This window comes from Tachysurus vachellii, chromosome 1 (genome assembly GCF_030014155.1).
Source record: "Tachysurus vachellii isolate PV-2020 chromosome 1, HZAU_Pvac_v1, whole genome shotgun sequence".
Lineage (NCBI taxonomy): Eukaryota > Metazoa > Chordata > Actinopteri > Siluriformes > Bagridae > Tachysurus > Tachysurus vachellii.
In genome coordinates, this window is record NC_083460.1 from 43,320,521 (window position 1) to 43,337,471 (window position 16,951).

The window sequence follows — 16,951 nt, forward strand, 5'->3', positions numbered from 1 at the left end:
ATCTCTCTTTTTTGAGTTGTTATAAAAACAGGAACAAACTGATTCAATGCCAAACATTAAGTAGCAAGCAGATAACTAACTGGTTCTCTCTCTCTCTCTCTCTCTCTCTCTCTCTCTCTCTCTCTCTCTCTCTCTCCCTCTCTCTCCATCTAGACTGAGGCGTAAAGAGGAGAAGAACATCTCAGTGATGACGATGATTTTCAGGGAGTCATCCCCTGGCAACTGGACACACTGTGATGAGGATGATGTCATCGTTGCCGTAGATACCAAGAGTAACAGAGTTCTCCACTATCAGAAGGCCCAGGGTCTGAATAAGATCCACTTCCCCATGGTAGATCCACTAGACCCTGTGTAGATGGTGTGGTGTGGGACGGGACACGCCCACAATGTGGATTCAGATTTAATGATTCGTTTGTTTATTACAGAACATTTTACATAGTGGCAGTGATGAGTTTGAGGTCCTTCATGATCTGCTGGACTGCCATATCAGTATCTGTTCCTCTCAGGTGTGTTTACTCTGCACCACACACTCACACACACTGACACATACACACACACACACACACACATTCACACACATACACACACACACACACATTTATACTCACACTCACAAACACTCACACTCACACACACACTCATACGCACACACACACATACACACACATACACACACACTCACACACACACATACACACACACACACACTTATACTCACACTCACACACACTCACAAACACACACACTCACACACACACTCATACGCACACACACATACACACACACAGAGCACGTACACACACACACTCAAACACACACTCACACACACTCACTCACTCACACAGAGCACGTACACACACACACACACACTTACAGTATACTCAGTCACACACACTCACTCACACACACACTTACACACACACACACACATTACTATTGTTCCTCCTCTCTAACACACCTCTGATGATAATTATCTCTGTATAGCTCTTGTACATTATCCCATGACCTTTACCCCCTGGGTGTAGGTGGTGGTGGGGCCGGGCGTGTCTCTGCATCACCCAGACGAGGAGGAGGAAGATGAAGATGAGTTCCTGAGTGATGATAATGACGTCAGCGTTCATAAAGACAAGGCCAAACACAAGGGCACACACACAAACACACACAAACACACACACACACACACACACACACACACACAAATAGACACACACATACACACACACAAAAACACACACACAAACACACACAAACACACACACACACATACACATACACACATACACATACACATACACACACATGTCAGCATAAACCAGACAAACCAGTTAGACCAGTGTTATTTAAAGTGAAAGTCAGCAGCTCCATTTTGTGTGGAGTGAAAACTAAAAGATTTCAGGAGTAAAAACACAGTGAGTATCTAAAGCTCTAATATATAAACACACTGAAGTGACACTAGATGCAGAAGAGTTTTGTGGGTTTGTACTGAAGCTTTAATGTACACAGGTTGTTTTATAACTTGATAGCGTGACTATTTCCTGTAAGTGAACTCTGTGCTGATTCAGGGTTTAATTTAACACACCGATGTTGGAGTGAAGTAAACGTGTGTCCTGCTGTAATCTGGAGAAGGAGACATGACCTCCAACATGAGTGTGTCTGGAAAACAGGACTTAAAGAAAGAGGAGAGGTGACTTACTTTTACATTCACCAGCAATAAATACACACTGTCTCATGGGAACACATCTGTATCTCTAAACACTCACTAGTTAACACAGGAACTCAACTTTGCTTTAAGGTGTTTAATAGCAGTGAATATATCACTGATCTGATCTAAGAACAGTTTAGACAAATCATTCACTGAGAGAAGAGTAAAAAGGACTGTGTAATGTGGAGCATAAGAGCAGCATAGCTTTGTGTCAGTGAACTCTACAGGCTTTAAGACCCAGCTGAGTCAGTTAGCTGTGATTGGGACTCCTGATATCAGTGTAATTCCTGACTTATGAGGCCTGTCTCCTGTTTGAATAAGTGTACAGACTGGATCTGAATTAAAAAGATGGAATTATTGGTGTTTAATGATGAACACATTGTTTAACAGTGCTGAGACAGCTGAGTATTAATTAGTGCTGATATTTCTGTTGTAATTCTAGAATGATGGAGGGAAAGAGATCAGACTCACCAGAACCCAGCTGTGTGTCCATGAAGAGTGACGCGTCAATAGGACATCCAATTCACTTCAGAGCCAGAGACAGTTCTACTGATGTGAGGTCAGTATAGTGAGGTGTTTTACAGCAGTGTTCCACCTGATCAAACTCATTATGAAGCCCTTCATGAGCTTTATCAGGTGTTGAAGCAGTAAAACACTAAACTGTGCAGTGCTGCAGCTCTCGGACTGGCAGTGAGGAAAAGTGCTTTAAGAGTTCAGTTCAGTCTGCAGTCCCTGAGCTGGAGGGTCTGTGGTGCTACAGAAGAACATTTACACCTGGGACATTAATGACAATATAAAGATTTTATTCATTTATTCAAACATTTGTTTCTAAACATGTTGGTGTCAGTTAGGAAATCCTGAAATCAGTGTATTGTGTTAAGAGGATAGTGTTAAATATCTGTGTCTATTTATTAGTGTGTGATTTGTGCAGCTATGAATACATATAGTCCATATTACATGATGGGTTTTGTTTGTTCACAGACCACAAAAATCAAACATCAGCACAAATCAGCTGGACTCTATATTCAAGGTGTGTGTGTTGTTGTTAAAGTGTGTAATGTGTGTGTTGTGATCCCTTGTCATGTCTTGATGTGCAGCAGCAATAAGGGTAATCAGTTGTATGAGTTTTAAATGTGATAATAAAAATAGACTTTTCTTCTTTTGATAAAATAAAAGCCTCTCTCACTGTGTAACATGATAATATTTAGATCTGTTCCTGTGTGTTTCTAACCAGGAGCTGGAACACAAAGTCATCACTCTGATAAAGAATGAGCTGAAGAGGTTTAGGAAGCTCCTGAGTCCAGATTACCCAGCATGCACTGAGAGGGAGGTGGAGGATGAGAAGGATCTGCACAGTGTCAGAGAGGGAGCGCTGAAGATCACACTGCACATCCTGAAGAACATGAACCACACAGATATCGCTAACACACTGCACAACAGTAAGAGCTCTGAGTCATGACTTTATTCCATCAGCTTCACTTTAGAGAGAGGAAATAGTTTTAGATATGAACACTTTTAGTTTTAAATTTAATTTTAGTATCTTGTACATCTGCTGCTTTTCTGTTCTATTCATGGTCCAGCTTGTGGTTACTCTGAACAATGGTCCTGTTCCTTCAGTAATATTTAATACATCAATCAGGAATGAACAGCAGGAACTGAAATAAATGTACATTTTATATTGTTCTTACTGATTTTGCATTAAAACATGTTATTATTTTGTTTATTAGAACTCGCCTCTGTGTATCAGCCAATGCTGAAGTCCAAGCTGAGAGAGAAGTTTAAAAGAATTAATGAAGGAATCTCACAGCATGGAAGCTCAGCATCTTTAAACAAACCTCTGGTACTTTTACAGAAGATTGTTTCACTTTTTACACTAACATGTTATATCTGAACTAAGGGCTGGGCCACATGGACAAAATCTTATAACATCATATGAGTCATTTTATAGCTTTTATATATGAATCAGGAAAAATTAAGTGTTCTCAAAAAATGTATAAAAAAAAATATCTACACAAAATAACTGCATGCATTTAAGAACTAAAGACATTTCTGAACTAAACACCAGTGAAAGACTTTTTCTTTTCTGTTTATTTTGAAAGTGACATTTAACAAAACTCTCACAGATGAGAAAAACATCAGACTGACAAAATGGGATCAATATGGAGAGAAAATATAAAAAGTAAATATTAAAACACTCTGATGTCCTTCAAGTATCTCTTTATGTTGAAGTTCCTCCTCTGTTGTTGTGTGTGACACAGTGTTGTGGGGAGATTCACTCTGTCATGGCTTTTTTACTCAATTGTTCTTTCTAACAAAAATAAAACATAAATACTTTTTAAAAATTTAACCCAATATGAAGGAAAAACAAAAGTCTCCTTCAGTCTGCACTACTGCTAAACTTTACCAAGGACTGAGCTCGTGGTAAATAAAACATCAATCATCATTTTGGACCTCGACACATTGGACAGACGAAGTGGGAAAATGTTCAGCTTTATCTTTCAATTCAATTCAATTCAAGTTTATTTGTATAGCGCTTTTTACAATGGACATTGTCTCAAAGCAGCTTTACAGAACATAAACATAGACCAGAAGATAAACATAAGGAATAATACAAAGAATTAATATAATAAAAATCCAAAATATATATAGTTCACAGTGTGTATGTATGTATGTGTGTATGTGTATTTATCCCCAATGAGCAAGTCTGAGGTGACTCAGGCAGCAGTGGCAAGGAAAAACTCCCTTAGATTGTAAAGGAAGAAACCTTGAGAGGAACCAGACTCAAAGGGGAACCTCATCCTCATATGGATGACACTGGGGGTGTGATTACAAATATACAGTCAGGCAAGTGTTGTATTGGTGTAGGGATCACATGGAGTTCAGATCTCCTCTTTAGTATCACAGAGTCCAACTGGAGCTGGTAGATCTGTAGATGTCTCAGGATTCTCACAGAGTCGCCCTCATCTCAGTGGAGGTCCAAAAACTTCATCGCACGGAAGACGATCGGAGCTGGTACAATGCCTCGGGTGTCTCGGCATGGGTAGAAAAAGAGAAGAGCAGTGCAGAGGGATTAACATATCTGCTGTTCATAAAAATGTGTAAGTCTGATGTATTAGAGCACAATATTATGGGATGTATTATGTGTACGCCTGACTAAAGAGATGAGTTTTTAATCTACATTTCAACTGGGAAAGTGTGTCTGAGCCCCGAACACTATCAGGAAGACTATTCCAGAGTTTGGGAGCTAAATAAGAAAATGCTCTACCACCTTTAGTAGACTTAGATATTCTGGGAACTAGCAGAAGTCCTGGGTTTTGTGAACTCAGAGAGCGTGAAGGATTGTAACATGTTAGAAGACTAGTTAGATACATGGGAGCTAAACCATTAAGAGCCTTGTACGTAAGTAGCAGCAGTTTGTAATCAATTCTAAACTTAACAGGTAGCCAGTGTAGAGATGATAAAATTGGGGTTATATGGTCATACTTTCTTGTCCTAGTGAGAACTCTGGCAGCTGCATTTTGGACTAACTGTAGCCTATTTATTAAAGATGCAGGACAACCACCTAGTAATGCATTACAATAGTCCAGTCTAGAGGTCATGTGTCATGATTCAGCCCGGACTTTTGGCCATGTGCTGTTGTTGTTGTCACGTGTCTGCCCCGCCTTCGTCTGCTCCTCCCTGTCACCACACCTGCTCCTCATTGTCATCATTGTCTTAATTGTATTTAAGTTAGCCGCGTTGCTGAATGCAGCGCGGATCATTAGTTGCGTGTACCCCTTGTCATGTCTAGTCTCTGTTAAATGTCGTCAGTTGTATTGTTTCATTTATCGTCATTTTTGTCTATGTCTTCTTTATTTATTAAACCCCCTTCATTTGAAGCTATCCTGCGTACGGGTCTGTCTCCTTCCATCCCGGTTGTGACATCATGAAAGCGTGAACTAGCTTCTCAGCATCAGATACAGACAGAATGTTTCTCAGTTTGGCAATATTTCTAAGGTGAAAGAAGGCTGTTTTTGTGGTTTGGGCGACATGATTTTCAAAAGACAAGTTACTGTCTAATAAACACCAGGTTTTTCACTGTTGAGCTACTAGTAACAGTACATCCCTCTAAATGGAAATTAAATTGTGAGAGTTTCTGTGTACTGGTTTTTGGACCTATAAGTAGTATTTCTGTCTTATCAGAGTTTAACAACAGAAAATTACAGCTCATCCAGTCTTTTATCTCTCTAAGGCATTGAGTTAATTTGGACAGTTTAGCTATTTCATCTGGTTTTGATGAGATATATAACTGTGTATCATCAGCATAACAATGGAAACTAATCCCATGTCTTCTAATGATGTTCCCTAATGGAAGCATGTATATCGATAAAAGCAGAGGTCCTAGAACTGATCCTTGAGGGACCCCATAATTAACTGGTAGTAAACTGGAGGGTTCACCATTTGATTCTACAAAATGGTATCGGTCAGACAGGTAGGATCTAAACCAACTTAAAGCTTGTCCATGAATACCTGTGTAATTTTGTCTTGGTCCGAAGCTAAGAACAGGTCATTTGTGACTTTCACAAGTGCAGTTTCTGTGCTATGGTGGGGCCTGAAACCTGACTGAAACTCTTCGAGGATATTGTTCTCCTTGAGATCCTCTCCTTGAGGATATTGAGCTCTTCTTAATATGTTAGAAACAAGCTAGGCAGCTAACTCAGATGAGTGATGAAGATTTTCTTTGTCTAACACTGACTTGTTTGTAGAGGATGGAGTTTAAATGTGACTTTTTATATGAAGACTTTTATTTTGATGGGGTTCTTTTTTCTTTGCTTATCAAGTGTACAAGCAGGTAAAAAGAGAGAGGATGAATAATGTGTCACAGGTGAGTGTAGTGTCGTGACCGCTGTTATTAAAAAGTCCTGTTTTGTTCTACTTGGAGCTCGACAAAGACACCAAACTGTTAATGACCGATCACATTCTTGTTCTTGGGTCGTGATTGTTGTTAATCTGTTGTGGTTGAATTATAGACACAGTTTTTTGTCTGGTTCACTGCATCAGAAGATGGTGGATGTGGTAAAAACAGACGGTGAACACAAAGACGGTTGCACGTGACGGTCGGTCAGGTTTATCACTGTTACTGTTGAAGAGACGTCAGGTTTCGTTCTTTAGAAACTTTCTGTGGATTTTGGAGATTTTAAGCTGTGGACTGTGTTTGTATTTATAAGCAGCTGTAGTGAATCTATATTTTTGTTGTACAACATTAATAACAGACTGGTTTTGTTCTCTGTTCATCATTATGTACTGATAAAATATTACACATTGGTACACTACATTCTACCATGTCACTTATAGCCACCTGAAGCCCACCTACACAAATCCTTTAGTGTAACACACAGTAGTGTTGTGTTAGATTTTTACCTACAAGGTGGGTTAGATTTCCTGCTATGTGTATAGTCAGTGTTTTAGATTTAACAAACGAATCTGTCTGTATGTTGATCCATCTAAAGCTAATACTTGTGTATATACAGTGTCACTCATTTAAAGGTAAGAAGTTTGACTTTGTTTATTTCTGATGCTGATGTGACGTCACTCTGTAAACAGGGAAGGAGCTCAGATTTGAGAAGAAAACCCCACGTTCACTTCTCAGTTGTGGAGGCATGAAAGACATGATCCCATTTACTCTGTGGAGAAAGAAGGGTTCACTAAGTTGTGTTGAAACAGTAACAGTGACATCTGTAGTAAACAGTACAATGTTCTTTCTAATATCCTTTATTTATATTGTTTATGATCGATGAGAGATTTTTACACATCTATATTTTATAAAAAATACAAATCATGATCAAGAATCGTTTATAAGGTTAAAAAATTTAATCGTTCTCTTTAGTTTGGACGTGTTTCGACGTATGTGAACACTCCACCTGTACTCAGGTCCACACCAAACACCTGAACCAGTGTATGTGTGTAAAATCAGAGGTCTGGAGGTAATCTTCACTTATGAGTAAGGGGCATCTTGTGCAGGATCTTCTTGCAAATCGCAAGATTGATTTTCTCTTTTTAACTGAAACATGGCAGCAACAAAATGACTTTATTGCACTCAATGACGCCATTCCGCCAGGGTTTGTTTACATCTCTCAACCACGTGACTCTGGTCGAGGAGGCGGTCTGGCGATAATCTACCGTGAGAAGTGGAGACTGATGTCTTTGAATGTTTCTGCCTCCCACTCATTTGAGGCTGCTGTTTGTCAGCTCTCTGGATCTACTCCAACTATTATCAGTACTGTATATCGACCACCAAAGTTCAACAAGGATTTTATCCCTGACTTTGCTGCTTTTTTGAATCAAATAACTACACTCTCACCAAATATAATTCTTGTGGGGGATTTCAATATTCACATAGATGATGTTCACAACAATCTTACTAAAGAATTTACATCTTGTCTGGATAGCTTCGGACTGCAGCAGCATGTGAATTTTCCCACGCATTCTAAAGGACATACTTTGGATTTAATCTGTTGTTCATGTGTCTCTCCAGACAACCTTAATGCAGACTTTTTCCATGTACTGATGATCTGTTACTGTCTTTTAATGTTAATCTTCCACTTTTCAAATCGAAATCTGTACGCATGATATTTCGAAAAATCAAGGACATTAATTTGACAGCTTGTCTTTAAGCATTGCTAGTCTTCCTAGGGCTGACAGCTGTTCCACTCCAGATAACTTAATATAATAAATATAATAATAGTCTCCATAATTTGCTTAATATTTTTGCCCCACTTAAGACTAGGACTGTTTCGTTTGCTGTTACTGCACCCTGGTTCACTCATTTTCTCAGGCAATTAAAAGCAAAAGGAAGACGGCTTGAGAGACTTTTTAGAAGAATTGGCCTTACTGTGCACAAGGAAATGTATTCAGAACATAAAAAGAAACTATTGCCAAAGCTAAATCTACATACTATTCTGGCTTAATTGGTTCTAATGAAGGGAATTCAAGGGTTCTTTTTTCTTTATTGAAAAATTTTACAACACCCCCCGACTCACTTCCCTCTCATTTGTATTCATCTGATTTTTGCAATACTTTAGCATCATTCTTTACTTCAAAAATTGAAGACATTCATCATCAACTTATGGCCACTCCTGTTTCTACTCCATGTGTCTCAGTTTTAACTGTTCCTACACAACTGTTCTCTGAGTTTATTCGACCCTCAATTGATGACATCTTAAAACTTATTCATCAATCTAAATCTTCAACTTGTGTTCTTGATCCTATACCAACTGTCCTTGTTAAGGCTACTGCTTCCTCTCTGTCCCCTTTTATCATGGGTATTATTTATTATTCCCTTACCACTGGAGTTGTTCCTTCTCTTTTCAAAACAGCTGCTGTAACTCCATTTCTAAAGAAAGCAGGATTGGATACCAACAACCTTAATAATTTTCGTCCTATTTCTAATCTTCCTTTTATTTCTAAAATTTTGGAAAAAGTTGTTGCTGCTCAACTTCATATCCATTTGTCTGGCAATAATCTATATGAACAATTCCAATCTGGTTTTCACCCATTTCATAGCACTGAAACGGCTCTATTGAAAATTACAAATGATTTGCTTATAGCAGCTGATTCTGGCTTACTATCCATCCTCCTACTCCTTGATCTGAGTGCAGCTTTTGATACAATTTCCCACAATATTCTTTTAGACAGGCTTTCCATTATTGGCATCACCAACACACCTCTGAAATGGTTTCATTCATATCTCTCTGATCGCACACAGTTCGTTCAACTAAAATCATTCACCTCTTCGACAGTTTCCATTACCTCTGGTGTACCCCAGGGCTCTGTCCTGGGCCCTTTGCTATTTATTACTTACCTTTTACCCCTTGGACATATTTTTCATAAGCATCAGGTCAAGTTTCATTGCTATGCTGATGACACCCAGCTCTACCTTTCCACAAAATCACATTCCAAACTCCCTCCATCTGCTCTTACTGATTGTCTCATTGACATAAAATCATGGTTTTCAGCAAGTTTTCTTAAACTAAATAGTAATAAAACAGAATTTCTCATTAAAGGCAAAAAAAATTTGTGCTTAACAAATTCTCAAATTTTCTTATTTCCATTGATGAATCTCTCATAGCTCCCTCATCTCAGGTTAAGAGTCTTGGTGTCATCTTTGATAGTACCCTTTCTTTCACCTCTCATGTAAATAATGTTACTTGGGCTGCATACTTTCACCTTCGAAATATCAATAGGCTTTGCTCCTTTCTCACGATCCAATCAACCACCACTTTTGTTCACAGTCTAGTAACCTCCCGGCTTGACTACTGTAATTCCCTTCTTATTGGGCTTCCTCACAAAACCCTTCATAAGCTGCAACTTGTTCAAAATTCTTCTGCCCGCATTATTACTCGTACTTCCTCTATCCATCATATTACACCTGTTCTGGAACAGCTTCACTGGCTTCCCATTATTTTTCGTATTAAGTATAAAATTCTTCTTCTAACATTTAAAGCTATCCACAATCTTGCACCTTCATATCTTCTTGATCTTCTTCATACTCCAAAACAAACTCGTACTCTTACAGTAGATCTTCTTCTTCCACTCATTTCATTGATCTTCTTCTTCCACTCATTTCATTGTTCCCTCTGTCCGTCTTGTAACTATGGGGAATAGAGCTTTCAGTTACTCTGCACCTCAGCTCTGAAACTCACTTCCATCTGAACTCCGTAATATTGATTCTCTTTCATTATTTAAATCTCAGCTTAAAACTCATCTGTTTAGTTTAGCTTATTCTACACCATAATTTGTACTGCTGGTCTAATTTGTATTGCAATATAGCTATTCGATTTTGATTGTCTTTGTTGTTTTTTGTACGGTGACCTTGAGTGTTCAGAAAGGCGCCTTTAAATAAAATGTATTATTATTATTATTATTATTATTATTATTATTATTATTATTATTATTATTATTATTGCTCCTGTAAATGTGCTGATGTGGTGTCCTGTCCTCTGATTTGTGTGTGTTACATCTTCAACTTTAGCTGGATTATGGCTGTGTTTGTGTGTTTGAGATCAGTGTTCTGATATTTCATCATTTCTCTTCCAGTCTGTGTTGGTGTAATCTGACAGAGGAAAGCTGTAGAGTTCTGTCCTCAGTTCTCAGCTCAAACTCCTCCAGTCTGAGAGAACTGAACCTGAGGGGCAATAAACTGCAGGATTCAGGAGTGAAGCTGCTCTCTGATGGACTGAAGAATCCACACTGTACACTGGAGATACTGAGGTACACACACACACACACACACACACACACACACACACACACATACAGTACACACACACACACACACACACACACACGCACACACACCCAGCTTTGTAAATGTATTTAGTGAAGGTGACTGATGGATAAACACTGAGAGTGAGATCCACATCCTGGGAGCAGCGACACTAAAAGCAGTTTGACTGAAGCTTCTTCTTATTAAAATTCACCTTAAGGAAGTCAGCATTTGTTGATGATAAATAAACATTTGAGATGATATTAAAATGATTGTGGATGTCACAGGTAACCAGTACAGTTCCTGTACAATAGGAGTGATTTGGTTACTAACTGTAATGTATAAAGGGTTTTTTAGTGAAATACATAAAAGAGCGTTACATTAATCTAATCTACTTGGAATGATTGAATGTAGAAAAAGTTTTTCTGTTTCTTCTTTACATTAAAATGGACAAATTCTTTCAGTGTTCCTCAAATGATAAAATGTGACTTTAGAGATATTATTGATGTGAGGAACAAAGCTGAGGTCAGAGTCGACTATTACACCCAGATCTCTAACCTGTATCAGAGCTCATTGTGTTCATGTAGACGCTTTATTTCTCACTAATAAAAACACCTCATTTCACTATAAATCAAACACTTCATCATTTCTCTTCCAGTCTGTGTGAGTGTAATCTGACAGAGGAAAGCTGTAGAGTTCTGTCCTCAGTTCTCAGCTCAAACTCCTCCAGTCTGAGAGAACTGAACCTGAGTTACAATAAACTGCAGGATTCAGGAGTGAAGCTGCTCTCTGATGGACTGAAGAATCCACACTGTACACTGGAGATACTGAGGTACACACACACACACACACACACACACACACACACGCACGCACACACACAAAGAGATCACAATATCACACAGCAATATCATCAACCACACACACACACAAACACACACACACACACGCACACACACACATGCACACACGCGCACACACATACACACACACACTCTCTCACACACACACGCACACATGCACACACACACACACACACACACACATACACACACACACACACACACACACACACACACAGTTTTAATAAACACTACAACATCCAGTTCTCCTCTGTGGTAACTGTAATTGTAGTGATCTGATATATTGTCATTGTTGTGTGTGTGAGATGGAGAGTAAATGTACTGTATATAAAGATTTTGTGTAGTTCATGTTTTCAATACTAAAACTGAGTGTGTTAAGTGTGAGAAGGTTTTCTTTCTTGTAGGATGATTAACTGCAGTATTACAGATGAAGGTTGTGCTGCTCTGGCTTCAGCTCTGAGGTCAAACTCCTCATCACACCTGAGAGAACTGAATCTGTACAATAATCCAGGAGAATCAGGAGTGAAGCTGCTCTCTGATCTACTGAAGGATCCACACTGTAAACTGGAGACACTACAGTGAGTTACTGACTTACTGTCTCTTTACTGTATGATATTGAGTAATATTCACTGTGTGCTGTAAAATGTCACATCTAATGTGTGTATTTATGCTTCTGTTGTTCATAAGCAATGTGTTTAAATGTGTCTGTAATTCTGTCCTGTTGTGTTTTTCAGCATTAAGTATAATACACTCACCAGGTCTGGTGTATGACAGGAGTCTCTCCTCAGACCTTTTTTCCAGGATAAAGCAGTTATGGAGGTGAAGCGTTAGAACACGTCCCACATTTCCAGCAGTTTGGGAGCTGAATCATTCATATTCAGATGTAGAAGATCCATAACAATAACTGTGACTGATCACATCCTTTTATCCTCTCAGCTACAACTTCACACTTTAACATCTTTTACAATCCAAAGTCAAATCCTTCAGCATCTACACACAACACAGAGATATCATCACATCATCACACTGATTACACAAATACACATCCATGTGTTACAGATGTTTAGAGATTATTTTTACCTCTTTAATTGGATCTCAAATTTGTTTCTCCACATATGATTGACTCACAGTTGTGATCTTGATTTATTTCTTTTCCTTTAAAAGTGTCTTCTTTTTAAACCCTTTTCACCAAACACTTTTAAAATCTTTATTAAAATCCCTTTAAACAAAAACTTCACTCCCTAATCCATCTATTCCTGAACTCCTTTTGTGTAGTTGATCTATTTTTCTTTCAATTTCTTCTTTCTTAATTTCCTCATGACATTTTATATCTTGGTTGCATCTTGTTTTTATTTAATTTAACTTTATGTTCCTGTCTCCACATATATTGCGTTATTTATTGCAATTATTTCTCTAAATTAAAGGGGTGGTAAAACACGATTTCACTTTTCTAACTTTAGCTTGTCTGTAATGTTCCTGTTTGAGCATAAACAACATCTGCAAAGTTACAACATTCAAAGTTTTAAGCAAAGGGAGATATTTGCTTTTAAAGAAATCCATTTCTAAGGACTACAGCAAACGGCCGGTATGGACTACACGACATTCCTCCAGGGTTGCTGACGTCATTAAGCCCAATATTTACATAAACCCCTCCTCCGTGAATATTAAATAAGACTACTGGTAAAGGTAAGGGGCGTGACGTTTCCGAAAAACGTGCCCTAGGCGGTTAGCGAATCACAACACACTGGGCCAGCTAACCAAACTAAGCCCATTGCTATTTTTGAGGGACTGGCTTCATAGAACCCGGAAACCATCAGACCGTTTTACAAGGAGGGACAGAGCAATTTTTTAAAAAACGAAGCATGAACACATGTTACAGTGCACCCCACAAACACAATCAAGCCTTCGAAAAAACGTGTTTTACCACCCCTTTAAAAAAATACTTTTACTTTGATCCTCCGATATTTTGTTATTTCTGGTTTCTTTCTTTCTTTCTTTCTTTCTTTCTTTCTCTTTCTCCCATTCTACAATATTTAATTAAAAATGCTAAATTATAAATCTAACATTATCTTCCTCATTCATTTCATTTCCTTTTTCTTTTTCTATAATTTCTCTAATCTTAAAATCATAGTGTTTTTTCTGTAAACTTTCTGTATTTAGAATCCATACACTTTGTCCCCTTTCTACATTATTCCAGTCTTAAAAAATAAAAGCTCATGATACTCAAACTTGTTTCCTTATATCTGATTTTGTCTGTAAAGTTTTCTACATTTCTTGTACATAAAATAAAGTCAATCGTTGTCCTGTAAGTTTTTCACTATATCTCTTCTTTTCTTCCTACATTTCTCTCTCTCCACACGTCTATCAGGTTGTTTTCACTCATTAGATCCTTTAGTTCTTTTCTCTCTGTATCTGATTTAATAACCATCCCATCTGCCATATTTTACTGAAAACAGTCACTGCAAGTCCCATCATTATTATTTCTTTATGCTTCTTTAAAATTCTTTTTCAGGGATTAAATAATTCTTTCTAGGGGGGTCACGGTGGCTTAGTGGTTAGCACGTTCGCCTCACACCTCCAGGGTTGGGGGTTCGATTCCCGCCTCCACCTTGTGTGTGTGGAGTTTGCATGTTCTCCCCGTGCCTCGGGGGTTTCCTCCGGGTACTCCGGTTTCCTCCCCCGGTCCAAAGACATGCATGGTAGGTTGATTGGCATCTCTGGAAAATTGTCCGTAGTGTGTGATTGTGTGAGTGAATGAGTGTGTGTGTGTGTGTGCCCTGTGATGGGTTGGCACTCCGTCCAGGGTGTATCCTGCCTTGATGCCCGATGACACCTGAGATAGGCACAGGCTCCCCGTGAACCCGGGGTAGTTCAGATAGGTGGTAGAAGATGAATGATTGAATAATTCTTTCTTTTCTTTTTTATCTGTTGGGTCATGTACATTTACTAAACTGACAAAAAAGGAGAGCTAAACCTTCACTGTGTAGAGGCAAATTCTAGTATTTCAGTGCTCTTATTTGTACCCCAGGTGTGTGTGTGTGTGTGTGTTCATGCATCCTCTCTGGTTACTGAAGATGTCTCCCTTTGAGTTATCACCTCAGCAAGGCCACATTCCATCTTCATATCTTATCGAGCACCTGCACACACACACACACACACACACACACACACCCCTAAAGTTCCCATCTTTCTAGCATGTACAAATGTAACAGTTAGAATAAGGGCTTCTTGTTCTTTCTCCCTAGTCTTTCACACAGAATTTACTGTAAAAGCACATAACAATTATATAAAAACACTCATGATATTTAACATTTCCTCTACACCAGCCTCTAGACTGCTTTAAGCTGCTGTCAGGTAGTTTTCAAAAAAAAAGAAAAAACAAAACTAATAAAAAAACAAAGTGAAATGGAGGAAAGCTTCACTCTCCTGACTGCTGCCACTGTCAGTTTTTACACAGAGGAGAGAGGTGCAAACTTTGTACCTTTTGCAGGAACTATAGCAGGAAATGAAGTCGCTTTCATGTTGCTACAAATCACATCGGCAACTAGTTTAAACACAATATGGCCAAATATTTGTGGCCATCTGACCATCAAACTTATAATTGATTTTTAAATATTCAGTTTCAAATAAATTCTCTCTTTGGTTTTTTAATAACCTTCACTTTAGGTAACCTTTAGTTTAGGGACGAACCGGATACGGATCTGATATTAAGGTGACCGTAAAAATTTACTGTTATTTGATAAATATTGCAAAAGCAAATGCAGCTATACTGAATATCAGAATATGAGAAAAGCTGTGTTTTGGCCGTGGCTAATCATTGCCCAATTGTGACTGCAATATTGCTTTTAGGCAATGATTCTATAAACAAGAAATTATTAGGAGTTATTATTAATATGAGTGGATATATGAGTGACATTTAAAACACAATCTGTCCAAATGTCCTGTTTATTTTTTATAGATCCTGAAAAAGCCACATTAACTTTATGGTGCTTTAATGTTAACTTTGCTGTGGCAATGGTGTTGAACTAGGATGTGGAATTTGACTTAATATTAAAGGTAACACTGCTCGACAAATTTTGGGAAATGATCAAATTCAGAGATAAAATGCTAACTGTAATATGATGAACATGATGCCTTGTAAATTCTCGACAAAGTATGGTAGAAAGATGAAAATGGTACCATATGAAAGTTTATACATTTCTACTCACTTTGAGATGAAAGATTATTACCTAACTGTAATTTATTGGTCTTTTATTGCAGTGTACATTTGTCTTGGCCATAGCTACACATCAGTCAGGTACATTTGGTAACATTTCCAAGGAACATTTGCGTGATATTTTCCCTCAGAAACCAAGATGCCTTGAAACTGTGTAAACAATGCAGATAACTTCTACTACATGTGTGAGGAGGTTACATTTGCACCTCACAAGTGAAGTATGAAAGTAAAAAAAGCCATCATGACAACTATATAGTGAAAATTAGGTGACCAAGACAAGAGCTGGGACCCTCATTATTGTTGTAACTGATCTGAATCATTTATCTGCATCATCATCTGCTAAACAAGAAGAAAAAGTCCATGTCTTTTGCAGTCCCAATGGTGTGGAGCAGTGAGTGATGAGCATGGGGAGAGATTCCACCAGGATATCACAGGCATGGAGAAAAGATACCAAGGGAAATGGAGTCTGTCCCTGCTTGTTAATTACTGCAGGAATCTCTGCAGGGATGATCCTACTTCAGTTCACAATAGACTAGTCAAAAACCATGGAACCTTGTCATTTATTCTGCTTGTGTGCCGAGGACCTTGTGTTTGTGTGCTGAAGTTGAATGTTAAAAAAACAACACAGATTTATACATGACGCTTGTACACACACACACACAACAAAAAATAATACAATAAATGTCTCCTTTTTGTGTCATTTGCCCTCAAGTTTAAACCTCTCTTGCCCCATGTGTGTGTTTTAGGAGGGTGAGAGCAAGAGGCTCACAGAATCCTCCAAGAAGAGAAGGAGGAGATGATGAAGACTCTGGCACATGAAGAGGAGTTACATTTCTTCTCAAAAATACATGACTACTTTTGTGAACCCTGTGTGTGTGTGTGTGTATGTGTGTGTGTGTGCATGTGTGTATATGTGTGTGTGCATG

General features: G+C 38.4%; 1 protein-coding gene across 1 annotated transcript in view; it reads right to left on the reverse strand.

Annotated features, from left to right (window-relative positions):
* LOC132856422 (gastrula zinc finger protein XlCGF7.1-like) overlaps window positions 1–16,951 on the reverse strand; it is a 126,954-nt gene that overhangs the window by 13,293 nt on the left and 96,710 nt on the right.